This window comes from Giraffa tippelskirchi, chromosome 14, assembly GCF_054371585.1.
Source record: "Giraffa tippelskirchi isolate mGirTip1 chromosome 14, T2T-mGirTip1v1.2.pri, whole genome shotgun sequence".
In the NCBI taxonomy this organism is placed as follows: domain Eukaryota; kingdom Metazoa; phylum Chordata; class Mammalia; order Artiodactyla; family Giraffidae; genus Giraffa; species Giraffa tippelskirchi.
The window spans coordinates 49,932,490-49,951,720 of record NC_137288.1 but is presented as its reverse complement, the minus strand read 5'-3'; the positions used below and the strand labels follow the sequence as shown (position 1 = coordinate 49,951,720).

At 41.8% G+C, this 19,231-nt stretch overlaps 1 protein-coding gene, 1 long non-coding RNA gene and 1 other non-coding gene across 22 annotated transcripts in view; 1 reads left to right on the top strand and 2 right to left on the bottom strand.

Moving 5' to 3' along the window:
* Window positions 1-19,231, top strand: part of DLGAP1 (DLG associated protein 1) — a 762,891-nt gene that overhangs the window by 581,658 nt on the left and 162,002 nt on the right. The gene's annotated exons all lie outside the window — the stretch shown is intronic.
* LOC145534450 (uncharacterized) overlaps window positions 1-19,231 on the bottom strand; it is a 343,726-nt gene that overhangs the window by 264,487 nt on the left and 60,008 nt on the right. For 8 of the 10 annotated variants that reach the window (XR_014074620.1, XR_014074630.1, XR_014074631.1 and 5 more), the window contains one exon: window positions 12,664-12,871. This is a non-coding gene — a long non-coding RNA (uncharacterized LOC145534450). Of the gene's footprint in view, window positions 1-9,486; window positions 12,872-19,231 lie in introns of those variants that run through there. The other 2 variants (XR_014074628.1, XR_014074626.1) reach the window with 1 other exon arrangement.
* On the bottom strand, window positions 9,250-9,379 carry LOC145535020 (small nucleolar RNA SNORA70). The gene has a single exon (XR_014075187.1). It is a non-coding gene; the product is annotated as a small nucleolar RNA SNORA70 (small nucleolar RNA).

Here is a 19,231-nt window from a genome sequence, read left to right as displayed (position 1 = left end):
AAAATGATACAAATGAACTTATCTAAAAACTGAAATAGATTCACAGACATAGAAAACAAATTTAATGGTTACCAAAAGGAACAGTGAGGGGGAGGGGAGATATGCATTAGGAGTTTGGGATTAACATATACACACTATTATATATAAAACAGGTAAACAAGGACCTACTCAATATCTTCTAATAACTTGTAATGGAAAATAATCTGAATTTTATACACACACACACACACACACATATAGTTGGTCAGGAAGATCCCCTGGAGGAGGGCATGGCAACCCACTCCTGTATTCTTGCCTGGAGAATCCCATGGACAGAGGAGCCTGGTGGGCTACAGTCCATAGGGTCGCAAAGAGTTGGACACGACTGAATTAGCACATGTGCGCACACATACATACAGTTAGATATAGATATCTGAATCACTTTGTTGTACACGTGAAAGTAACACAATATTGTAAATTAACTATACTTCAGTTTTAAAAAACAGGGGTCAGAAGAACAAGAAATCTCACACACTACTTTGGGAAATGATTATCATCACCCACTATAGCTGATGAGCTCTATCAGGAAAGAACCCCAGCCTCATAGACAAACAAGGGATAATAAGAGCCCAAAGGAGATGCCCAGGTGACGAGCAGAGCAGGGCTGCCACACCCCACAGTAGCCAGAAGTGGTCTCTGAGATGTGATAAATCAGAGCAACATAGTTTATTATCCGCAGCACAGCAACCAACAGGAACGTCAAATGGTCATGCTGGCCCCTGTGCTTCCCGAGCCCACTGGGCAACATGCTGGGTCCAGATGAAAGCTGGTCACTCAGCAGGTTGATCTGCAGTTGAGGGACGTGGGACCCGGGGCTCAGCACCTTTGGAAGGAAGCAGCAAGCAAGCCAGTCCCATTTCCCCTGAGGAGCAAGCAGTAACCACACCATGCTCACCTGGACCTGCCTTGTCTGTGTGAACTGCTACAGGAACTGCTCAGTATCAGGGATGGATGTGGCTTGACGTCTGCACCCTTGGGAAAGACATGCAGGGGTTCTTGGGGCCCAGGGCGAACTGTCCCTTCCCATAAAAGGCAAAGCTTGTGAGCCAGTCATTACAGTAATTATTCCAACCCAGTGTATAATATATATACACAACCGAAATGCAAGCCCATGCCACCAAAAGACATAGCAGTATACTTTTAACAGCCCCAAAGTGCAAATGTCTGTCGACAATAGAACAGATAAATAAATGAGAGGACAGGCAGACAATGGAGCACTTATACCAGTTAAGTGAACAACAGCTGCGCCAAACAACTAGGATGAATCTCATACACATAATGTTGAGTGAAGGACCCAGACACACAAAAGGATACACCCTTTATGATCCCACTTATCTGAGTTAAAAGTAAGCTGAACAAATCCAGGATGTGAGATGTGAGGAGGACCGGAATCTTTGGGAAAGAGAGGAGATGGTGATTGGCAGCAAGCCTCTGGGACACTCATCATGTTCTCTTCCTTGATGGAGGGGAGGGTGGGGGAGGCTCCTTGGGACAAGGCAATGGCAACCCACTCCAGTATTCTTGCCTGGAAAATCCCATAGACAGAGGAGCCTGGTGGGCTACGGCCCATGGGGTCGCAAAGAGTCGGGACATGACTGAGAGTGCACAGCTACCAACTGTAAACTTATATGCTTTTTTGCATATATCTTGTATTTCAATAGAACAGTTTTTTAATGAATTTTTCTTTTTTATATTTCTTTCTTTGGTTTTTAAATTCATTTTTAATTGGAGGATAATAGCTTTACAATGTTGTATTAGTTTCTGCCGTACAATAAGGTGAGTCAGCTATATGTATAGATATATCCCCTCCCTCTTGAACCTCCCTCCCGCCCCCTACCCCATCCCACCCGTCTAGGTCATCACAGAGCCCCGGATTGAGCTCCCTGTGTTATACAGCAGCTTCCCACTAGCTGTTTTATGTACGGTAACATATATGTTTCAATGCTAATCTCTCAGTTGATTCCAAAAACAGTTTAAGAAGTTGGGCCAAGTAGAAAGAATGGAATGATTGGGCCCATGGTCACCATCCCTTTAATGATGAGCGTTCCTGCCAGCAGTGAGAGGAAAAGCAGCAGTTGGCAGGCCTGCTCTTCTCACAGGGGACAGCATCGCAGACAGGGGCGCCTAAGTGAGCCTCAAACAAGCGACATCACCAACATTCCATGACATTCCAGATAACAATGAGACCACAAATGACTTCTCAGAACTCTGGCTTCTAAGAACCTGCAATTACCGCAAGTCCTATCACTGACCCTTACATATTCTTCCTGATCAGTTACTTTGTCACTAGGAGGAAAAGGAAGATGAGGCTTCGGGTGCCCGGCAGGTTGAGCATGGCCCTGGTTTTCATCAAGGTTCACATGGGAGATCTGAGCTGCTTGTACCTGATCACACGCCCATAGAAGATACTGGCACAGTCTCAGGAACAGCGAATGGACGCAACTGAAGCCCCAAATTTGGCAATGGCTGCAGAACTTGCCTCAGACAGCTGCCGAAAATTATTTCTGATAGTAGGAGGGTGGAGGTGGGGTACCAGCTGCTGGGAGATGGGGGTGAGGGGTGGGAGGTAAACAGCCCTAATTTGAGGGTAGAAAGAAGTCTTCTTTCTCAGCTTGGATTCCCAATAACAGAAAAATGTATTTTGGTTCTTTCTGTTACTTTTAACTTGGCAATTTATAGCTTCTAACATCTGACTGTCAAGCTACACAGAAATATTAGCAGAATGTGAATCTATTTTCCTCTTTAATTTGCTTGCATTAATGTAGAACCAGCCTCTGGTATTCCCAGAACAGAGTGGAATGTATTTACTAATATATAGCATATAATATCAGTTAAAAACAAATGATATTTAGCAATCAATTTAAATGAATTTGGCTAGATATTTTTATCAGTAGGGGAAGAAGTTATTCAAGAGATCTGCAATTAGTTACCTAAGAACATGGGCCATCAGATCTGACCTTCACCTCTAATCTTCTAATCTGAAAGTAAACAAGAGAGCTGGAATCATCGATCCAAATTGTCAGGATAGAATTGTACTAGAAACCCAGCTTAATAATTTCTGGTAGAAATCTTTATCCTGATATTTATCATCCAAGTTTTTTTAAAATAGAAGTTTCCCTGATGGCTCAGAGAGTAAAGAATCCGCTGGCAATGCAGGAGCCACAGGAGACTCAGGTTCAATCCCAGAGTCAGGAAGATCCCCTGGAGGAGGAAATGACAACCCACTCCAGTATTCTTGCCTGGGAAATCCCACGGACAGAGGATCCTGGCGAACTACAGTCCATGGGGTCACAAAGAGTCGGACACGACTGAGCGATGGGATCATACCATGCGTGTGGTTGTTTGTTTGTTTGCTGCACGGCACAGCATACAGGATCCTAGTTCCCCATCCAGGGATCAAACCCACACCCACTGCAGTGGAAGAACGATGTGTTCATCACTGGGCCACCACGGAAGCCCCTATCATCCAAGACTTTTATTGTCCAACTACTTGTCCGTTTCCGTTGATGGCTATGGGCTTCCTTAGGCCAGTGACTTCTTTATATATCACAGGCTCAAGAATAGTACCTGGCACATAGCCAGAAGGCAACGCATTTTGGCATTTTGTTGAATGAACAAATAAACTTGCATGGTTGGTATAATGGAGAGAGAACAGAAGTACTTATTGATCGACTCGGCCCACCTGCCTGAGGTTTTCTCATCAGCTAGTTTGACTATCAATGATCTTTGCCAGGGTTGGAACACAATGATCTCATTTCCAGGCTTTCTCACCCTTTTCGTTTTTCAAAGTAGATTTTATCTTTTTAGAGTAATTTTATATTTACAGCAAAATTGAGTGGAAAGTAGAGATTTCCATTACACTCCCTGCTGCCACATGTACAGACTCCCCCATTATCAACATCCCCCACCAAAAAGGTACATTTGTGACAACTGATAAACCTACACTGACACACCAGTATCACCCAGAGCCCATAGTTCACATTACAGTTCACTCCTTTGCACATGCTATGATTTGTGACAAAATTACAATAGTCCACCTCTGTCATGTCAGACAGAACAGCTTCTGAGCCGCAGAAATCCTCTGTGCTCTACCCCTTCATCCCTCCTTCCCCTCAAACCCTGGTCACCATGGATCTTTTCACTGTCTCCACGGTTTTGCCTTTTCCAGAATGTCAAAGAGTTGGAATCATACAGTATGTGGCCTTTTCCAATTGGCTTCCTTCACTTTGTAATATGTATTTAAGGTTCCTTGTAGCTTTTCAGGGCTTGATTGGTTTGGTTTTAGTGCTTTTTTTTTTTTTTTTTTTGCTACAGCAGCAATATGTGAGATCTTAGTTCACCAACCAGGGATCAAACCCGTGCCCCTAGCATTGGAAGCTCAGAGTCTTACCCACTGGACCTCCGGGGAAGTCCCTTAAGATGACACTTCTGATGATCTCAATTAGTTCTCCTTATTTCTGGGAGAGAACCCACAAATTTATTGTTTCAGTTCTGACTGCAATTAAACTTATCAGGGGAGATCATGTCATATCTGGCATTATCATTTTTTTTTTCTTTTTTTGACCTCTGCCAGCTTCTTGCTTCATTAAGAGGGCAGATGACTTAAGATGGACTATTCTGGTTTTTTTATGCTATGACTATCTCATAATCTAGCTCCAGATTCAGAGCACTCTTCGCTACAAAGTTGGGCCTCCACTTTAAAATAGTCTAGAACTATGACACTATAGTTCTATGGTGTAAGGGCTTCCCTTGTGGCTAAGATGCTAAAGAATCCGCCTGGAAAGCAGGAGACCCAGGTTCGATCTCTGGGTCGGGAAGATCCTCTAGAGAAGGGAATGGCAACCCACTCCAGTATTCTTCCCTGGAGAATCCCATGGACAGAGGAGCCATAGGGTTGCAGAGTTGGACATGACTGAGTGACTAACACTTTAACTTTCATGACACCATAAAATTCCTAGAAGAGAACATAGGCAAAACACTATCTGACATAAATTTGTACCAATGTTTTTTCAGGTCAGTCTCCCAAGGCAATAGAAATAAAAGCAAAAATAAGAGAATAGCATTGAAAGATGTATATTACCATATGTAAAATAGATGACCAGTGCAAATTAGATGCACGAAGCAGGGCGTCCAAAGCTGGTGCTCTGGGACAACCCAGAGGGATGGGGTGGGGAGCGAAGTGGGAAGGGGGTTCAGGATGGTGGGACACAGGTACACCCATGGCTGATTCATGTCAATGTATGGCAAAAACCACCACAATATTGTAAAGTAATTAGCCTCCAATTAAAATAAACAAATTAAAAAAACAAACAAATAGGACCTAATCAAACTTATAAGCTTTTGCACAGCAAAGGAAACCATTAAAAAAAAATGAAAAGACAATCTACAAATGAGAGAAAATATTTGCAAATGATGTAACCAACTATGGCTTAACTTCCAAACAGCTCACACAACCCAGTAACAACAACAAAAAGACTCAAACAAAAAATGGGCAGAGGATCTAAAGAGACATTTCTCCAAAAGTGAAAAAAAGTGAAAGTGAAATTGCTCAGTCGTATCCGACTCTTTGCAACCCCGTGGACTGTAGCCTACCAGGCTCCTCCGTCCATGGGATTCTCCAGGCAAGAATACTGGAATGGCTTACCATTTCCTTCTCCAGGGGATCTTCCCAACCCAGGGATCGAACCCGGGTCTCCCACATTGCAGGCAGACGCTTTAACCTCTGAGCCACCAGGAAAGCCCAAAGAAGACATACGAATGGCCAACAGGCACATGAAAAGATGCTCAGCATCGCTAATTATTAGAGAAATGCAAATCAAAACTACAATGAAGTACGACCTCACACTGGCCAAAATGACTCATCAAAAAGTCTACAAATAACAAATGTGGGATAAGATGTGGAAAAAAGGGAACCCTCCTACACTGATGGTAGGAATGTAAATTGGTGCAGCCACTGTGGAGAACAGTATGGAGATACCTCAAAAAAAGAAGATACTGTGCAAGTGGAAAGTCAGTTCCACCCTGAGTACCCCCCAGGATGGATAAACACGCAGTGAACCTTAGATTTGTATGAAGAGCAATCGCATAAATATTACTTTTAAATGTGAGTGCCATTTAAAACGTGTAGACTTTTTGATGATGGCCATTCTGACCAGTGGGAAGTCGTACCTCATTGTAGATTTGTTCTCACTAGTGTGAGGTGGTACCTCATTGTAGTTTTGATTTGATTCTCTAATAATTAGCAACATTGAGCATATTTTTATGTGCCCGTTGGCCATCTGTATGTCTTCTTTGGAGAAATGTCTATTTAGATCTTCTGCTCAGTTTTCGAGGAGAAGGCAATGGCACCCCACTCCAGTACTCTTGCCTGGGAAATCCCATGGACAGAGGAGCCTTGTAGGCTGCAGTCCATGGGGTTGCTAGGAGTCAGACACAACTTCACTTTCACTTTCACTTTTCACTTTCATGCATTGGAGAAGGAATTGGCAACCCACTCCTGGATTCTAGCCTGGAGAATCCGAGGGACGGGGGAGCCTGATGGGCTGCCGCTTATGAGGTCTCACAGAGTCAGACACGGCTGAAGAGACTTAGCAGCAGTAACAGCAGCAGCAGCTCAGTTTTCAAATGTCTATTTAGGTCTCCTGCCCATTTGTTTTCCTCATTAAGGACTCCTGGCACTTTTGCACTACATACTAAATAAGCAATGAATAATTTAGAAGTGGAATCGAAGTCTAGTTTCACATAAGCAAGTCCGACAGCCTCTCAGGACACCTCGGCAGCCCTTCGCCCTCCTGCCAACTCTCAGCCAAGTATCAATGTTGAGCAGGGTTTACTCTACCAGGTTCTCTGCTGGGATGACTGCCAACAGGCAGAAAGAAATCATATTGGGGCACAGGTTAATATCTGACCCCCAGGTGAGATTACCTTTAGGTAATGAATCAGCATGATTTCTTTGAAATCAGCAGAAATATGAGAGGGAACATCATTTACCATGAAAAACACTCACCAGGGAATTAGGAAAGTGACCTTTGGGTCACCTTTGGGTGACCATGGTTGGTTTCCATGTTACCATTTTTTAGAGCAAAGGCATGTTTATTTTAAATACCAACACTTTGCCCATGACCTTACCCCCAGTGGGTTATTGGAAGCTTTAAGAGGTGTGATGACCTAACATTCTCCAGCCTGGACTCCTCCCCTGGAACACACACACACACACACACCCCATCTCCTCTCTGATGCCCTCTCTTGTGAGTGTCCTCTGCTTCCTCCCCGCGGGCCACGCTTCCCTCCCTGCTGCAGAGGGAGGCACACCCACGTCGGGACACGTGCACCTGCCCTTCACTCCAGCTCAGTGCTCCTTCCATGGTCTTCACTCTACCCGGTCACTCAAGCCAGGAATCCACAGACTCTCCATCTATTTTCTATCTCAGCCTTTAATTATATCCTTTATGCTAAATTGCTTCAGTCGTGTCTGACTCTTTGTGACCGTATGGACCATAGCCTGCCAGGCTTCTCTGTCCATGGGATTCTCCAGGACACCATGTATTGTATCTTTTATAGTACATGTCATAGGAACTTTTATTAGACTTCTCCCCCTTGTTTGTTTTGCGCTCAGGCTTGTGCTCCCCCACCCTGGCCCCTAAATTATAAGCACCTTGAGGGTGAGAATTAGATTAACTTATTCCCTATTATCCTAGCACCTAGTGTGGTACCTGATACCTAATAGGTACTTGATACATAATTGTTAAATAAGTAAATGAATTTGGATAAATGACCTACTCAATTGGCCCACTGATGATGAGCGGGACTATACAGCTTCTCCATCACGTTGTGGTCGTGACAACAGGGAGGGATGAGCACGTGGCACCTGTCACTAGGCAACGAGGCAAAGGGAGAGACATTGCATCTGGCACCCAAGGTGGTACCCTGGAATCTGTAGGGAGGTGCCGAAGAGGACCGGTTTGGTGGAGCTTTATCTGGAGCCTGAGTCTTAACAGCCAGGTGGCCCTCTGCTGCCTTTTCAAAAGCTAGATCATTCAGGGCCACCTGCATAAGCCCTTCTCCACCTGGAAGAGATTCTTTGTGTTTCAAGGTGACTTCATGGGCCTGATAAGGTTTTCTCATTGTCAGTATCATTCAACAGGAAAATACCCTTTCCTGATAAAGAGAGACTTAGTAGAAATCCGAATGCTTTGACAGTTTTAAGCCTGTGTTAAATTGAACAACTAATGTCTTTTGCAATTCCAGCTCCAAACTTTAGGACAAACAGAGAAACTAAGTTCAGTTGAGTCCCTCAGTTGTGTCAGACTTTTTTCGACCCCATGGACTGCAGCACGCCAGGCTTCCCTGTCCATCACCAACTCCCGGAACTTGCTCATACTCATGTCCACCGAGTTGGTGATGCCATCCAACCATCTCATCCTCTGTTGTCCCCTTCTCCTGCCTTCAGCCTTTCCCAGAGTCAGGGTCTTTTCCAATGAGTAAGTGCTTTGCATCAGGTGGCCAAAGTATTGGAGCTTCCGCTTCAGCATCAGTTCTTCCAATGACTATTTAGGACTGATTCCTTTAGGATTGACTGGTTTGATCTTCTTGCAGTCCAAGGGACAAACTAAGTGGACAGATAATTTTTAACAGATGACACACAAAAGCCTCCATTAAGAGAGGTGTGTGTGTGTGTCTTCTTTCCAGCGTTCATAATTATTATATATTTATGAACAAACTTAAGGTTACATTAACCTTAACACATTCATAGAGAAAGGACAGCAGCTTTGTTTGTTTGTTTACAAAAAACAAACAGTTTTTGTACTTACACTGAAAGTAGAATTCATTGGAGAGAACAGAGCCAAGGCTCTCATGAGTGCAAGGCCGTCATTTGTCCAGGGGCCATCACTAGGGATTATTTGACCACACAGACATTGGGGATGAGCCGTTTTTCTGCCACTGTGTTTTTTTCAAATTCATCCACATGAAACTTAGTAAATCCCGTCTTCTTGGAGATGTGGATCTTCTGGAGGCCAGGGAACTTGAACCTTGGACATGCTCCTTGTCCTGCACATGCTCCTTGTTCTGCAGGTTGGTGCAGATAGACATAAAGACTTGACCGGTGTGGACCCCGGCCACTTCACCTTGGGGCTTTCCAAAGGCAACACACATACCTGTCTGGAGCCTAGATTGGGGCCAGCATGCCAGTCATGAATGTCCACTGGAAAGGGCTGTCTCCAAGGTCCCTTAGGGCAACCTGTACAGACAACAGGCCACACACACTACCGAGGAAGCTGCTGTCTGCAGCCACTGCCCACTGGGTTCCCAGGGAGAGAAGAGTACAGGGCTGGAAAAGCAGTTTACATTTATAAAACCCTTCCAGGTCAAGCCGTTTTGATGGATATTTCATATGCCACTCAAAGACATTGCACTTTTGCCTGTTGAGATATTCTGTATTTTTTCAGCTTTTTGACTTAGTAGTTAGAGATGTCAACCTTATTTATGTCCTCATTTATGGCATCTGGTATGTGCCCAGTCCCTCCTATGGCAATATTCCTACCTTGATGGGGAAATGCTAGTCCTGATCAAAGTCAATTTGGGGTTGATTGAGAGGAGAGTCTCACCATTTCCTCATGTGATTTTTGTGTCTGGAATGCCTAATAAGCTAATGCCATGTTATATTAGAAGACCCGTAAGGCAAAAGTCTACACAGAGAAATATCTTCAAATAGGCTGCTCTGTTTAAACTCACCTTTGGCTGAACTTTCTATTCACATTTTTTTCTTCACTGATCTTCATCATAAAAATGTTTCTAACTCAACATTAAAATAATCATTACGGAAGATCTTAATTAATAGTGAAATGTCATCATCATTGCAGATATTATCTGTTTGTGGTACCATATCACTCCTGAGTTTAATATGAACATTGAAAATGTTATTCATTCAATGTCAAATCTTAGAAAATAATACAAACCAACTCATTTACAAAACAGAGACAGATTCACAGACAGAAAACAAACACCATTACTAAAGGGGAAAGGGGAGGGAGAGGGATAAATTTGGGGTATGGGATTTATAGATACACACCAATATATATGAAATAGATAACCAACAAGGATTTACTATTACCACAAAGGACTATGTTCAATATCTTATAATAACTTATAATGGATAATAACCTGAAAAGGAATACATATATACATATACATATAACTGAATCACTTAAAACTAACACAATATGGTAAGTCAACTATAGTTCAATTTTAAAAAATTAAAAAATAGGAATTTCCTGGTGCTCCAGTGGATAAGAATCCACCTGCCAATACAGGGGACAATGGTTCAGTCCCTGGTCTGGGAAGATTCCATTGCCTTGGGGCAACTAAGCCTGTGCAAAACCACTGAGCCCATGCTCTAGAGTCGCAAGTCGAAACTCTAGTGCTGCAAGTACTGAAGCCCACACACCTAGAGCTCATGCTCCACCACAAGAGAAGTCACCCCAGCGAGAAGCCATGACACCACAACTAGAGAGTAGCCCCCACTCGCCACAATTGGAGAATGCCCACGTGCAACAACAAAGACAGTGCAGCCAAAAACAAATAAATAAAGATAAAAATAAAAGAAAACAAACCGTTATTCATCCATAGCTGTATCATCCGTCTCTCTTGAATTCACAACAAGGTACAGTGGACCTTGCTTCCGCCACTGCCCACAAGCACCCTGAATAGATGGGCACTGGTGATCCACACCTGGTCTCTGAGGTACACCCTCTGGGTGATGGCCCTGGCTGCCTAGACTCCCTCCCCCACAGAACCAGGCCTCCCAAAGGAGGGACCTGGCAGCAGCAGCCTGCCAGGGGAACTGGCCAGTGAGGATGTGAATGGTTCTGGAAAACCCCAATCTACTCTGTGGAAGCTTCTCCTCCAGCACTCAAACTCCAAGACTTGAAGTCATGTGTTAAACCACACTTCTAAAGTGTATTCTTTTAAGCACTCCAACATTTACATCACCGATTTTCTAAACATAGAAAATAAACAAACCAGCATGAGTTTTAATTCCACAAATTCCAAAATGCTTGAGTCTGACAGCACTATTATGCAGTAACTCATTTGTCTCCCAAATTGATAACTCCCTGGAGATATGTGCAGAAGCAAATGGATATGTGATTTTACCTGTAGAACAGGGACATCAGAAAAACTCATGCAAATATGCCCTTCAACCTACACCCTTGCACTGACTAGCAGTCCAACATCAGTTATTTTAACTAATTAGGAAAACATTTTGATCCAACAGTACTTTATGCATGGGGGGGGGGACTCAGTAAATATTTATCTAGTGTTATTGCTGGCAAGGATAGTTAGGCACGTGTTGAATACAGAACACAATTCTAGACTTGGTGGTGGGAAGAAACAAAAATGATGAGAAACTACGTTCTGTGCAAGCACAGGTTCATCACCACGTGTCCTTCTGTCTGGGGAGCTGACAGGGTTTATGAGGCTGTTCATACCCCAACTCATTAGGAGTGAGTCAAGTACTGAGACTAGAGTCAGCCAAGAAACTGGTTTATTAGCTTCCATGAGTTGCATATGAGGACTTTTAAACCTTTCTTATACAGTTATCAGCACAGTGCCCTTCCACATAAAATAAAGTCCCATTAAGGAATCTACAGGAACGCATCACAAACTCCACTCCATTACTCTTCCCACCTCATTTTAAAGCCAAGTGATACTCTTCTTTTAAACGGAAGATGCTGACGCTCATTCTTGGCAGGAACACCCAGGTTAAGGACTAGGAGCCCAGGTCAGCCTAAGGAACAATGAAGTAGGGGCTCTGCAAGGTAGTACTGGAGTGATACAGTTGTTCTCTCCAGGCTGTAGTGCACATAAGAACTGCCTGGGAATCCCGCTGACACTCGGATAGAATAAACCTCAGGTGGGCCTGGGACTCGGCATTTGTAACAAGCTCCCAGGTGATGCTGGTCCTAGAACCACATTTTGAGCAGCTTGCTTTTGAAAATACCCTGGGAACCTAAATTAATTGTTCTTCAGTGGAGCTCAAAAAGAAAAGAGCAGGTGAAAATAATACTAGAACTCCCAAATGATCCCATAAATGTGTCATTCACCAGAAAAGACTCCTTGTTTCAATATATGTAAATAAAACAGGCAGTACAGCTAGATTTTTAAAAAGCAAGCTTATTACCTGTTTTTACCATCGGAGCCTACGGCTGTTATAACATAGGTGGATAGTGCAATGTATTCATAATCCTATCTTACTTCAAATTAGTGCCTATTTCCCCCCTAATAAGCTTCGCCACTTTCAGCTTAACTCCTAGAAATGATAACTCAGAAGTGGAGAGTGTTCTTTTTACTTTAGATATTTATCTTGTAAATAAATACAGACAGGGGCCGCCTGGAATCTCTTAAAGGGTCCAGGCTACTAGTCAACCTCAGTTCTTGCATCAGCAGTGCTACTAACCAGCTGGTTAGACCACAGGCCTCCTCTGAGCCTCAACTGCACGTTTGTGCAGTGAGAGCCTTAGAAAAGATGAACCCCACACCCCCACTATCAATCCAGGCCCCCGACCTCCTTTGATTCTTTGAGGTAACCAATGGCAAACATTTAACAACTTGATTTGAGCGGATTACCTTGGATTTTCTAGAAGGCCCCCTTTCTTGCAGATTGGTCTCCCACGCTTGTCCTGCAGCAGGTCCGGGGACCCCCAGGGCAGCCAGCGCCGTCTGCTCATTCCACGGTGTCGACTGCCCCCTGCAGGCGCTCCCCGGGACTGACTCGCCCGGTGGTCAGAGAAGGTCTCCTTGGAATTACAGACTCACTCTTTCCTCCAAGTGGACACTGGGCACAGGAAAGAGCAGAACAGAAAATAAGTGTCTCTTTCATAAGAGAAGCGACAAAGGCTAACTAATAAAGACCCAGAGGGGAGGAAGGGCCTTCAGGAGTTGGAAAAGGGAAGGAAGAGGCAAGTCTTAGCTGTCCCAACAGCAGCATCTGTAAAGGGAGCTTTGTTTATATACTGTCTAATCCTCTAGCTCTTTGCTTCCTACACATTGCTTATCAGGATCTTGGGATTTTCCGAGGCATAATGTGCATACTCTGTTATGTTACTACCATACCAGAGTACATTTTGACCAGAAGCTTTATATCCCTCATTATGTGTAGGTAAATGATTGTTCAGTGCTTGTCCATTGAAAAGTTAAACCATCCTCAGTAAGCTGAATATTATCTTCCCATTTTCCCTCACTCAAGGCATAAGAAATTACTATAATTTACCACAGCACAAAGGTAATAAAGTGGGTAGAAGTCGTCTTTTCAACATCTGAGCACATTTCTGGGAGAGCTTTTGACTGCCAACAGCCTTAATTATTACAATCTTTGTACCTAATTGATTTAGTCACAGTCCATGTGGTCATTTGAGTACTGTTTGATTCTGATGATAAAGGATTAATGGGCCATGTCTCCATTTTGCTCACAAATGCTTTAGAGTGTGTTTCTGCCTTGTATTGTAGGCAATTATGCTTTCTGTGCAGAATCTGTGAAGTTAATGATTCTTCACATTTCCTGAAAAACGTGTTTTTTTTCTTCTTGTTCAGATGAGTGGGTAGTTACTTTCTCTCTAAATATGAGTTTCAGAACCATTGTATTTCTACAGCTAAAGCAGATGTAAAGCATAGCCGATGAATGTGCATTCCTGTGTGTTTCATGACAGATTGAAATTGTGTTTTAAGGACTTCCCTGGCGCTCCAGTGATTAAGACTGCGTACTTTCAATGCCGGGGGTGTGGGTTCCATCCTTGATTGGGGAAATAATATCCCACATGCCACTTTGGACAGGGCAAAATTTAAAAATAAAAATATATATTTTTTAAATATTGTATTTCAAGTGCTTTTCCTGTGGTCCCCTCATCTTTTTCATGTCTTAATTAAGGCATCAGTTCAGTCAGTCAGTCAGTTCAGTCGCTCAGTCGTGTCCAGCTCTTTGCGGCCCCGTGAATTGCAGCATGCCAGGCCTCCCTGTCCATCACCAACTCCCATCAGTGTGCTATAACAGGAGTAGCCAGTGAAGTGTTGGAACGGCAGGGGGCAGAGAAACAGAATCCAGTTACTAGAACTACGTGCATCTTCCAGAGAATCAGGGAAAGAGGACAGTCCCACTGCCCCTTGACTCCTGCCTGCCTCCCTTTCTCCTGACCACAGCGCTGACCCACTCCACAGGGAGATGGAATATCCCAGAAGCCTCAGACAATGGTGCCTAATCAGCCCTCAAGCCCACACCCATGAGTACATTCTTGGTATTGATATGCATTACAAGTTGATCACCATGCTAAAGTCTAGTAACCATCCCTCAGCATACAAAGTTATTAAATATTACTGACTGTATTCCGTATGTAGGGGCTTCCCTCATAGCTCAGTTGGTAAAGAATCTGCCTGCAGTGTAGGAGACCCCGGATTCGATTCCTGGGTGAGGAAGATCCTCTGGAGAAGGAAATGGCAACCCACTCCAGTATTTTCGCCTGGAGAATCCCATAGACAGAGGAGCCTGGCAGGCTACAGTCCATGGGATCCAAGAGTCAGACACAACTTAGCAACTAAACCACCACCACCATTCCATATGTGGTATGTTACGTCCCTGTGACTTATTAATTTTATAACTGGAAGTCTGTACTCTTAATCCCCTTCACTTTTGTCACCCAACCCTCCACTCCCCTCCCCTCTGACAACTACCCATTTGGTCTCTGTATCTGTGCATCTTTCTCTGTTTTGATTTGTTTGTTCGTTTTTTAACACTTCACATATAAATGAAATCAGATGGTATTTGTTGTTCCCTGTGTAACATTTCACTTAGCATAGTACCCTCTAGATCCATCCATTTTCATGGAATTGGCAGGCTTTCATTCCTTTTTCTGGCTGAGTAGTATTCCATTGTGTATATGTGTGTGTGTGTATATATATAAAACACATCTTTATCCATTCATCTGTTGATGGGCACTTAGGTTGGTATTGTAGATAATGCTGCAGTGAACATAAGTGTGCATATATCTTTTCAAATTAGTGTTTTCATTTTCTTTGGATAAATACCCAGAAATGGACTTGTTGGATCACAGGTACATGCTTAAGGCATGCATTACTCATTGCCACAGACACAGACCCTGCTTCATCATGGCAGAAGTTTAAAAATCTGGAGATTAGCTTGGTTCTCCTTATTCTCAGGTGTGAACATAGTTCCAACATTCAGTTTTGGACTAGGTGAGAAATCACGTTATTAGTTTCTTATATATCCTAACCCGTTCATTGTCTGAGGGTAGAATTATTTTTTAATCAAATTTTTACCTTGGCATAGTGTAGATTCCCATATAGTAATAAAAATAATACAGGGAGATCCCCTGTCCCCTTTACACAATTTCCTCTGATGAAAACGTCTTACAGAACTGTAGTGCAATATCACAGCCAGGATGCTGATGTAGTCAAAATACAAAACCTTACACCATGCTCTGAGGATTTCTCCAGGCTGTGCTGAGTGGTCTTGCATGATAAGGGTGTACCACAGTTTGTTTAGTCATTCAACTGTTGAAGGACATCTGGGCTTTTCCCAATTTATTACGGATAAAGCTGTGAGAACATTCCTGTGGAGGCTTTTCAGTGAACATAGGCTTCATTTCTCTAAGATAAATTCCCAGGAATACAATGGTTAGTCATATAGGATTTGCATGTTTCATTTTTGAAGGAGCTGTCATACTATTTGTTAGAGTGGCTGCACCATTTTATATTCCCACAAGCAATCCATGAGTGATTCTGTTTCTTTAAATCCTCATCAGCATTTGTGGTCATTATTATTTTTTATATTAGTCATTCTGATTGGTGTGTAGGGCTTTCTCATGGATTTCATTTACGTTTCCTCAGTGGCCTTTGATGTTGACTTTTTTCTTGGGCTTATTTGTGAAATGTCACTTTCCATCTTTTGCCCATTTGCTGATTGGGCTTTTTGGGTTGGGTTTTAAAGGTACTTTTTTTATAGAAGCTACAAGTTCTTTGTCTTATGTGTGATGTTCAAATATCTTCTCATGTCTAGCTTGGTTTTTTTATCTTAATAGTCTTTCACAGAGGAAAAGCTTTTGATGAAGGTGAATTTATTAAGTTTCCCTTTTATTTGTGCCAAATCTAAGAACCTAGTCTAGAACCCCAAAGATTTTCTTTTAATGTTTTTTTCCCCTAAAAGTCTACTTTACATTGAAGTCCAAGATCCATTTTTACTTTATTCTTGCATAAGGTGTGAGACTTAAAGTTCAAAGTAAATATCTGTGGATGTTTACTCCAACACCATTTATGAAAAGGCTATATTTTCTCCCTGAATTGCTTTTGCACTTTTGTCAATAATCAGTTGGAGATATTTCTGTTGGTTTATTTCTAGAATCTCCATTCTGTTCCATTGATCTGTGTGTCAAACTCCCCACAAAAAGAGTAGAGTAAATCTCACTTTACTCTTAAAAATTATTTTAGCTATTCTAGTTCCTTTAACTTTCCACGTAAATTTTAGAACAGTCTTGTCTATATCTACAAAAGTATGTGATGTTGATAGGAAATGCATTAAACCTGCATATCAATTTGGGGGAAATTGACATCTTGACTATCTATATGGAGTATTTAAATTCATAAATATGGTATGCATCTGCATTTATCTAGATTTTCTTTGATTTCTTTCATCAGTGTTGCTTAGATTCCAGTATGCAGGTCCTGCACATGTTTTGTTTACAACATGTGGTCAGACTACACCTAAGTATTTTAAAGTGATTGTAAATAGTGTTGCATATCTACTTTCAGTGTCCATATGTTCAAGTTGGTATTTAGAAATACAGCTGATTTTTGCAGCATCTTATATCCTGTGACTTTGCTAAATTTACTTACTAGTTCAGGAATTTTTGGCAGATTCCTTGGGATTTTCTATGTTGGCAATCATGTCACCTACAAGAGGGACGGTTTTATTTCTTCCTGCCTAATGTGTATGGTTTTTGTTTCCTTACTGCACTGGCTAGGATTTCTAGCACAATGTTGAGTAAGAATGGTGAGAATGGATATCCTTGCCTTGTTGCTAGCTGTAGGTTTTTTGTAGATAATCTATGTCAAATTGAGGATGTTCCTTTTTATTTCTATTTTTCTGAGAGGTTTTATAACGAATGAGTTGTGGTCAAATGCATTTTCAGCATCAGTCGGTAAGATTGTGTAATTTTTCCCCTTTAGCTTATTAATAAGGTGGATTACATTGACTGATTTTCAAATTTTAAACCAGCCTTGCATCTCTGCAAGTGGAATACCCCATCTAAGTAAAATAAACTTGACCTGCTTTTGGTATATAATTCTTTATATATGTTGCTGAATTCCATTTGCCAGCGTTTTGTTAAGGACATTTCTGTCTTTATTCACAAGATATGTGGTTTTCTTTTTCTGCCTTTGGTATCAGGGTAATGCTAGCTTCATAAAATGAGTCAGGAAACATTAACTTCCCTTCTGTTTTAGAAAAGATTTTGTATAATTGGTTTTAATTTGGTTTTAAATTTTGGTAGAATTCTCCTGTGAAAACACCTGGGCCGGATATTTTTTACGGGTGAGTTTTTAATTAAAAATTTGATATATTTATGTGTTACAGCTCTGTTGACTGTTTAATATTGGGTGAATTTGGTCCTTAGTGTTTTTCAAAGAATTGGTCCATTTCATCTAAATTGCTGAATTTATCTGTGTACATACAGTCATTCATAGTATCCTTTTGTTATCATTTTTATGTCTGTAGTGACGTACTTTGTCTCATTCCTCATAATGGTGGTTTGTGTCTTCTTTTATTCATTGTTAGGCAAGAGTTTGTCGACTTTATCGATCTTTTCAAAGAATCAGCTCTTTGTTTCACTGATTTTCTATATTGTTTTTCTCGTTTCAATTTCATTGATTTTTGCCCTTATCTCTATAATTTTCTTCCTTTTTTAAGAATTATTTGACATGGACCATTTTTAGTCTTTATTGAATTTGTTACAATATTGTTTCTGGTTGTTGTTTTTTTATGTTTTGGTTTTCTGGCCAGGAGGCATCCGGGCTTTTAGCTCTCTGACCAGGGATTGAACCTGCACCCCTGCATTGGAAGGTGATGTCCTAACCACTGGACCACCAGAGAAGTCCCTCTTCCTAATTTTGAGTTTATTTTGCTCTTTTCAAGATTCAGGAGGTAAAACTTACTGGTTTGAGACTTTTCTTCTTGTCTAACTTATGCATTTAGTGTCATCGATTTTCCTCTCTGCATTGCTTCAGCTATGCCCCCACAAAATTTGTTATGTTGTATTTCAATTTGCATTCAGTCCAGTGTATTTTTAGATTTCCATTGAGGCTTCCTCTTAGATCTACAAGTTATTTAGCTTTGGGTGTTTAGCTTCCATGTGTTTAGAGATATTCTTGTTATCTTTCTGTTTTTCAGTTCTCATGCCAGCTCCACTGTGATCAGAGGGCATGCTGTATATGATACCTATTTTTTTTAAATTGATGGAAGCTTCATTTTATGGCCCAGAATATGGTCTACATGTGTATATGTCCCATGAATACTTGGAAAGAATGTGGAGCGTGCTGTTCTTGGATGAAGGGTTCTCTAAATGTCAATTTGACTCTTGGTTGATAGAGTTGAGTTCTTCTATTAATATATCCTTACTGATTTTGTCAAGTTGCTCTATCAATTGATGAAAAGTGGTTGTTGAAGTCTCTAACTATAATGATGGATTTTTCCATCACTCAGTTCTATCAGTTTTTGCTTCACTGTCATTTAATTCATACATGTTGGGGGTTGTCTTCCTGATGGATCAACTCTTTAACCACTATGTAATATCCCTCTCTGCCTCTGGTCATTTTCTTTACCACAAGCTTTAATGGTAAAATTTCTTTATCTGATATTAATAGAGTCACTGTTGTTTTCCTCTGATTAATGTTTGCATGGTACAACTTTTTCTCTTTTTACTTTCAGTTTATATCTTTATGTTTGAAGTATGCTCCTTCTTTTTGTTGTTGTTCAGTTGCTCAGTCGTGTCCAACTCTTTGCGACCCCAAGGACTGCAGCACGCCAGGCTTCCCTGTCCTTCACTGTCTCCTAGAGTGTTCTCAAACTCACATCCATAAAGTCAGTGATGCCATCCAACCATTTCACCTTCTGTTGCTCCCTTTCCCTCCTGCC